This window comes from Hordeum vulgare, chromosome 6H (genome assembly GCF_904849725.1).
Source record: "Hordeum vulgare subsp. vulgare chromosome 6H, MorexV3_pseudomolecules_assembly, whole genome shotgun sequence".
NCBI classification, from domain to species: domain Eukaryota; kingdom Viridiplantae; phylum Streptophyta; class Magnoliopsida; order Poales; family Poaceae; genus Hordeum; species Hordeum vulgare.
The window spans coordinates 153468805-153477344 of record NC_058523.1 but is presented as its reverse complement, the minus strand read 5'-3'; positions in this window follow the sequence as shown (position 1 = coordinate 153477344).

Genomic DNA, 8540 nt, shown 5'->3' with positions numbered 1-8540 from the left:
AACTTTCAACTAAATTTTCTCTAGGAACATATCTATAATAATAGAGCTACAGCGCGAGCTACAACATAATTTGCAAAGACCTTTTAACTATGTTCATGATAATGAGTTCAATTAATCATATTATTTAAGAACTCCCACTCAAATAGACATCCCTCTAGTCATTCAAGTGGTGCATGATCCCCACTAACTCGAGTCCGATCATCACGTGAGTTGAGTTTAGCTTCAATGGTGAACATCTCCATGTTGATCATATCAACTATACGATTCATGCTCGACCTTTCAGTCTCTTGTGTTCCGAGGCCATATATGTACATGCTAGGCTCGTCAAGTTTAACCTGAGTGTTCCGCGTGTGCAACTGTTTTGCACCCGTTGTATGTGAACGCTGATTCTATCACACCCGATCATCACGTGGTGTCTCGAAACGACGAACTGTCACAATGGTGTACAGTTGGGGAGAACACAATTTTATCTTGAAATTTTAGTGAGGGGTCACTTTATAATGCTACCATCGTCCTAAGCAAAACAAGGTGCATAAAAGGATTAACATCATATGCAAATCGTAAGTGACATGATATGGCCATGAACTTGTGCTTCTTAATCCCCATCACCAAAGCACCGGCATGATCTCCATCGTTACCGGCGTTGCACCATGATATCCATCATTGTGCCTCCATCGAGGTTGTCGCGCTATCTATGCTATTACTACTAAATCTACAACCTAGCGATATAGTAAAAGCATCGGCATGCACAAACGTTAGTTTAAAGATAACCCTATGGCTCCTGGCGGTTGCCGTAGCATCGACATGCAAGTCGATATTTAACTATTACAACATGATCATCTCATACATACAATATATCGTATCATGTCTTTGGCCATATCACATCGCATGCCTACCCTGCAAAAACAAGTTAGACGTCCATTAATTTGTTGTTGCATGTTTTACATGGCTACTATGGGTATCTAGCATGATCGAATCTTACTTATGCAAAGCCACAACGGTGATATGCAAATTGCTATTTAACCTTCTCCAAGGACCGCCTCGGTCAAATCCGATTCAACTAAAGTTGAAGAAACAGACACCCACCACTCATCTTTATGCAACAAGTTGCATGTCACTTGATGGAACTGGTCTCTCATAAGCGTACGAGTAAATTGGTTCGGGCTGCTTCAATCGAACAATGCCGCTGAATCAAGAAAATACTAAGGAGGGCAGAAAATTGAACATCAACACCCACAAAGTCTTTTGTGTTCTACTCGAGATATCATCTATAAATGAACCTAGCTCTGATAGCACTGTTGGGAAACATTACATGGGAAACAAAAATTTCCTACGCACGCGCAATACCTATCCATGGTGATGATCATCTATGAGAGGGGAGAGTGAATCTGCATACCCTTGTAGATCGCTAAGCGGAAGCGTATATAACGCGGTTGATGTAGTGGAACATCTTCGCGATCCAAATCGCAGCCCGTCCGCGATCTCATCACGATTCGTCCCGCGATCCCATCACGATCCATCCTGGTCTAGTGCCAAACAGACGACACCTCCGTGTTCAGCACACGTACAGCTCGATGACGATCCCCGCCTTTTTGATCCAGCAAGTGGGGCGGAGAGGTAGATGAGTTCTCCAGCACGGTGGCGGCGTGGTGGTGGTGGTGAACTAATCCAGCACGGCTTTGCCTAAGCACTGGCGAACTAGTCTAGAGGAGAACCAGATCTAGAGAGAAGTAGAGGAAACACGTGGAAATTAGGGTTAGCTTTTACCTCTAAATGCTCTAGTATATATAGGAGGGAGGGAAGGGAGGAGGCAGCCAAAAAACCATCTAGCGGTTCGGCAGAACTAGGAGGAGCTGGAAGAGTCCACCTCCAATCCTACTCCAAGTAGGATTCCTTTCCTACTTGGACTCCTTCCATTCCTTTCCTTTGGGTTTTTCCCACCTCTAGCCGCATGGGACTTAGTGGTTGGTTTGGACAGCCCACTAGGGGCTGGTTTGAATCCTCCCACAGCCCATGAGGCCTCTTGGGTCGAGACACCCCTCCCGATGTTCCCCCGGTACCCTCCCGACACTCCCGGTACACTACCGATGAGCCCGAAACTTTTTCGGTCACCAAAACAGGACTTCCTATATATCAATCTTTACCTCCGGACCATTTCGGAGCTCCTCGTGACGTCCAGGATCTCACCCGGACTATGAACAACCTTCGGTCACCAACACCTATAACTCAACTATACCGAAACGTCACAGAACCTTAAGTGTGCAGACCCTGCGGGTTCGAGAACTATGCAGACATGACATGTATGTCCATATTGGCTCCTACATATTCTACGAAAATCTCTATCGGTCGGACCTCTATGTCAAGGATTCAGTTAATCATGTATGTTGTTCCCTTTGTCCTTCGGTATGTTACTTGCCCGAGATTCGATCGTCGATATGTCCATACCTAGTTCAGTTTCGTTACCGGCAAGTCTCTTTACACGTTCCGTAATACAAGATCCCGTAACTAACTCCTTAGTCACATTGCTTGCAAGGCTTGTTGTGATGTTGTATTACCGAGTGGGCCCCGAGATACCTCTTGGTCATACGGAGTGACAAATCCCAGTCTTGATTCATGCCAACCCAACAGACACCTTCTGAGATACCTGTAGAGCATCTTTATAGTCACCCAGTAACGTTGTGATGTTTGATACACACAAGGTATTCCTCCGGTGTCTAGGAGTTGCATGATCTCATGGTCATAGGAATAGATACATTGACATGCAGAAAATAGTAGCAATAAACTGACACGGTCATATGCTATGTTCATTGTTTGGGTCTTGTCCATCACATCATTCTCCTAATGATGTGATCCCGTTATCAAGTGACAACACTTGTCTATGGCGAGGAAACCTTGACCATCTTTGATCAACGAGCTAGTCAACTAGAGGCTCACTAGGAACAGTGTGTTGTCTATGTATCCACACATGTATTTGAGTTTCCAATCAATACAATTCTAGCATGGATAATAAACGATTATTATGAACAAGGAAATATAATAATAACCAATTTATTATTGCCTCCAGGGCATATTTCCAACAAAAGCTTCACCCTGAATAGTTGGAACCCAAAGCAGAAAAGTGCGTCTTCATAGGATACCTAAAAGAGACAGTTGGGTACACCTTCTATCTCAGAATCGAAGGCAAACCGTTTGTTGCTAAAAACGGAGCATTTCTTGAGCAAGAGTTTCTCTCAAAAGAATTGAGTGGGAGGAAGATAGAACTTGATGAGGTTGTAGAACCTTTGCTTCAACCAGATGGTGGCGCGGGACAGAAAGAAGTTTTTGTCGAAACTACACCAGTTGAAGAGGAATCTAATGATGATGATCATGAAACTTCAGATCAAGTTGCCATCGGACCTCGTAGGTTGACAAGGGCACGTACTGCTCCTGAGTGGTACAGGAATCATGTCTTGTCTATCATGTTGTTAGACAACAATGAGCCTACGAGTTATGAAGAAGCAATGGTGGGCCCAGATTCCAACAAATGGTTAGAGGCCATGAAATCTGAGATAGGATCTATGTATGAAAAACAAAGTATTGACTTTGGAAGTATTACCTAAAGGGCGAAAGTCCATTCAGAACAAATGGATCTTTAAGAAGAAGACGGACGCGGACGGTAATGTGACCGTCTATAAAGCTCGACTTGTGGCAAAGGGTTTTTCACAAGTTCAAGGAGTTGACTACAATGAGACTTTCTCACCAGTAGTGATGCTTAAGTCTGTCAGAATCATGTTAGCAATAGCTGCATTTTTTTATCATAAAATTTGGCAGATGGATGTCAAAACAATGTTCCTTCACGGGTTTCTTAAGGAAGAGTTGTATATGATGCAACCGGAAGGTTTTGTCGATCCAGAGAATGCTGACAAAGTATGCAAACTTCAACAATCCATTTATGGACTTGTGCAAGCATCTCAGAGTTGGAATCAGTGCTTTGATGAGGTGATCAAGGAGTTCGGGTTTATACAAGTTTTTGGAGAAGCTTGTAATTACAATAAAGTGAGTGGGATCTCTATATGTTTCTAATATTAGATGTGGATGACATATTGTTGATTGGAAACAATATAGAACTTTTGGGAAGCGTAAAGGATTACTTGAATAAAAGATTCTCAATGAAGGACCTCGGAGAAGTTGCTTACATATTAGGCATCAAGATCTATAAAGATAGATCAAGGCACCTGATAGGACTTTCACAAAGCACATACCTTGACAAGATTTTGAAGAAGTTCAAAATGGAACAATCCAAGAAAGGGTTCTTGCTTGTGTTACGAGGTATAAAGTTGAGTAAGAGTCAATGCCCAGTGAGTGGAGAAGATAGAGAAAAGATGATTGTCGTCCCCTATCCTTCAGCCATAGGGTCTATCATGTATGCAATGTTGTGCACAAGACCTGATGTCAGCCTTGCCATAAGTATGGCGAGAAGGTTTCAAAGTAATCCATGAATAAAGCATTGGAAAACGATCAAGAATAATCTGAAGTACCTGAAAAGGACTAAGGAAATGTTTCTCGTTTATGGAGGTAACGAAGAGCTCGTCATAAAGGGTTACATTGATGGAAGCTTCGACACTGATCCGGATGACTCTAAGTCACAAACCAGATACATATTTATTCTTAATGGGGGTGCGGTAAGCTCGTGCAGTTCCAAGAAGAGTGTCGTGGCTGATTCTACATGCGAAGCGGAGTACATAGCTGCCTTGGAGGCGGCTAAAGAGGGTGTTTGGATGAAGTAGTTCATGACAGATCTTGGAGTTGTGCCAAGTGCACTAGATCCAATAAATCTGTTTTGTGACAACAATGGTGCCATTTCTCTAACCAAGGAACCAAGGTTTCACAAGAGGACCAGACACATAAAACGACGCTTCAATGCCATCCCCGATTACATCAAAGAGGAGGACATAAATATTTGCAAAGTGCACACAGATATTCCTCTTCCACAAGCAAAACATAATCAACACTAGAACTGTATGGGTGTTAGATTTGTTACATTGTAAATCACATAGTAATCTGAAGCTAGATTATTGAGTCTAGTGCAAGTGGGAGACTATTGGAAATATGCCCTAGAGGCAATAATAAATGTTACTATTATATTTTCTGTTTCATGATAATCATTTATTATCCATGCTAGAATTGTATTGAATGGAAACACAAATACATGTGTGGATACATAGACGAGACACTGTCCCTAGTAAGCCTCTAGTTGACTAGCTCGTTGGTCAAAGATGGTTAAGGTTTCCTAGCCATAGACAAGTGTTGTCACTTGATAACGGGATCACATCATTAGGACAATGATGTGATGGACAAGACCCAAACCATAAACGTAGCATGTGATCGTGTTATTTTATTGCTACTGTTTTCTGCATGTCAATGTATCTGTTCCTATGACCATGAGATCATGTAACTCACTGACACCGGAGGAATGCCTTGTGTGTATCAGAAGTCGCAATGTAACTGTGTGACTACAAATGTGCTCTACAGGTATCTCCAAAGGTGTCTGTTGAGTTAGCATGGATCGACACTGGGATTTTTCACTTCGTATGATGGAGAGGTATCTCGGGGCCCACTCAGTAATACAACATTACAAACAAGCCTTGCAAGCAAAGTGACTAAAGAGTTAGCCACATGATTTTGTATTATAGAAGTAGTAAAGAGACTTGCGAGTAACGAGATTGAAATAGGTATAGAGATATCGACGATCGAATCTTGGGCAAGTAACATACCGAAGGACAAAGGGAATGTTATACGGGATTAACTGAATCCTTGACATAGAGGTTCAACCGATAAAGATCTTCGTAGAATATGTAGGAGCCAATATGGACATCCAGGTCCCGCTATTGGTTATTGACTGGGGAGTGTTGATGACGAGATGGTGTATATACTTCTCGCTCCTCGTGGGTTACCCCAAGTGGAAGGTTGAGATGTAGTCAGCAGCAAGTTTTCCCTTACACGGAGACTGTAAGGTTTATCGAACCAGGAGGACCCTAGGATCAACAAGTAGGTGTCTCCCACCCTGGCGCTAGCAGAAGACGTGGACCTGCACACACACAAATAACTTTGCTCCCAACGAGTACAGAGAGGTTGTCAATCTCTCCGGCCTTGTAGTTTGCAAAGGATCAAAACACAAGTGAGAATAGTAATAGTGATTGCAACGGAAAAGTAAAAGAAAGCAGTAAATGATGGATGTGTAAACAATGGTGGTGATATGGACCGGAGTCACATGATGTTCACTAGTGATGTCTCTATCCCAAAAGATGATAAACAACTATACTTGGGTAAACAAATTGCAGTTGGGCGATTGACAGAATTATGAACGCACCGCAATGCTAATTATGCTACTTGATAGTTAGAGGTTCAATAGTAATGGGCAGTACGCCAAGACAAGTAGACCGTTTATTCATCAGCATCCACTTACTAATCATCCACCTTGAGATATCTATCCAGAACATCTCGCCAGTATTAAGTTGCGAGCCCCATCCAAAGTGTAAACTCAAAGCAACGGGCAACTGCATTGACGAACTATGCGTAAGGTAAACAATCCTTGCAACCGTGGTCACAAGCACCATTGTTTTGTCCCTGGTGGCAGCAACACATCCCCTAGTCTCATGTTTATGTCACTCAAGCTAGACATCCAGGGGCATGAACTCACAATCATGCATAACGCTCCCTCTTGGAGTTACAATCTACTACTCGGCCAAAGAAATAAATAGCAACGGAGTACATGCATGAATCACTAAGGAACATCATATAAAAGGATAATCAAATATATAACTCATAAAAATCTGAACATAATCTCATAATCCATCGGATCCCAACAAACAACATAGCAATAGCAAGAGAATTACATAGATGCCTTGATCATGTAGGGCAGATCACAAGGGCTAATCATGGAAGCACAAGATTGGAGAGAAGACATCACATAGCTACTGGTCATGGACTCATGGTCCAAGGATGACTACTCACGGCACGTCTGGAAGCGTCCATGGCGGTGGACAAGCTCCGGGAGGTCAATCCTCCCTCCGGCAGGTGATACGTCTCCATCGTATCTACTTTTCCAAACTCTTTTGCCCTTGTTTTGGACTCTAATTTGCATGATTTGAATGGAACTAACCCGGACTAACGCTGTTTTCAGCAGAATTGTCAGCGTGTTGTTTTTGCGCAGAAACAAAAGTTCTCGGAATGACCTGGAAATTTACGGAGAATTTTTGTGGAATATATAAAAAAATACTGGCGTAAGAATCAACGGAGGAAGTGGAGCGTGGAGCCCACAAGCCCACCAGGCGTGGGCCCCCCTGGCCGCGCCTGGCAGGCTTGTGGGGCCCACGTTGCTCCATCGCCTCCAATCTCATGTCTATTTAGTCCCTTTCGCCCGGAAAAAAAATAAAAGGAGAAGAATTCATCGTGTTTTACGATACGGAGGTGCCGCCACCACCTATTCTTCCTCTAGAGGGCAGATCTGGAGTCCATTCTGGGCTCCGGAGAGGGGAGATCATCGCCATCGTCATCACCAACCTTCCTTCATCGCCAATGCCATGATGCTCTTCATCGTTCATGAGTAATCTCATCGTAGGCTTGTTGGACGGTGATGGGTTGGACGAGATCTATCATGTAATCAAGTTAGTTTTGATGGGGATTGATCCCTAGTATCCACTATGTTCTCAGATTGATGTTGCTACTAATTTGCCATGCTTAATGCTTGTCACTAGGGCCCGAGTGCCATGATTTCAGATCTGAACCAATTATGTTGTCGCCAATATATGTGTGTTCTTGATCCTATCTTGCAAGTTGTAGTCACCTACTATGTGTTATGACCCGGCAACCCCGGAGTGACAATAGCTGGAACCACTCCCAGAGATGACCATAGTATGAGGAGTTCATGTATTCACCAAGTGTTAATGCGTTGGTCCGGTTCTTTATTAAAAGGAGAACCTTAATATCTTGTAGTTTCCATTAGGACCCCGCTGCCACGGGAGGGATGGACAATAGATGTCATGCAAGTTCTTTTCCCTAAGCATGTATGACTACATAAGGAATACATGCCTACATTACATTGACGAACTGGAGCTAGTTACATATCTCTCCGTGTTATAACTGTTGCATGATGAATAGCATCCGGCATAATCATCCATCACCGATCCAATGCCTATGAGTTTTTCCTACTGGTCCTGACTACATTACTTTGCTGCTACTTCTGTCACTTTGCTGCTACTGGTTACTGTTGCTACTGCTGCTATCATACTACTTTGCTACTGATACTTTGCTACAGATACTAAATATTTCAGGTGTGGTTGAATTGACAAATCAACTGCTAATACTTGAGAATATTCTTTGGCTTTCCCTTGTGTTGAATCAACAAATTTGGGCTGAATACTCTACCCTCGAAAACTGTTGCGATCCCCTATACTTGTGGGTTATCAAGACTATTTTCTGGCACCGTTGCCGAGGAAGCACAACTATATTCTCTGAGTCACTTGGGATTTACGTCTGCTGGTCACTATGAGGAATCAGAA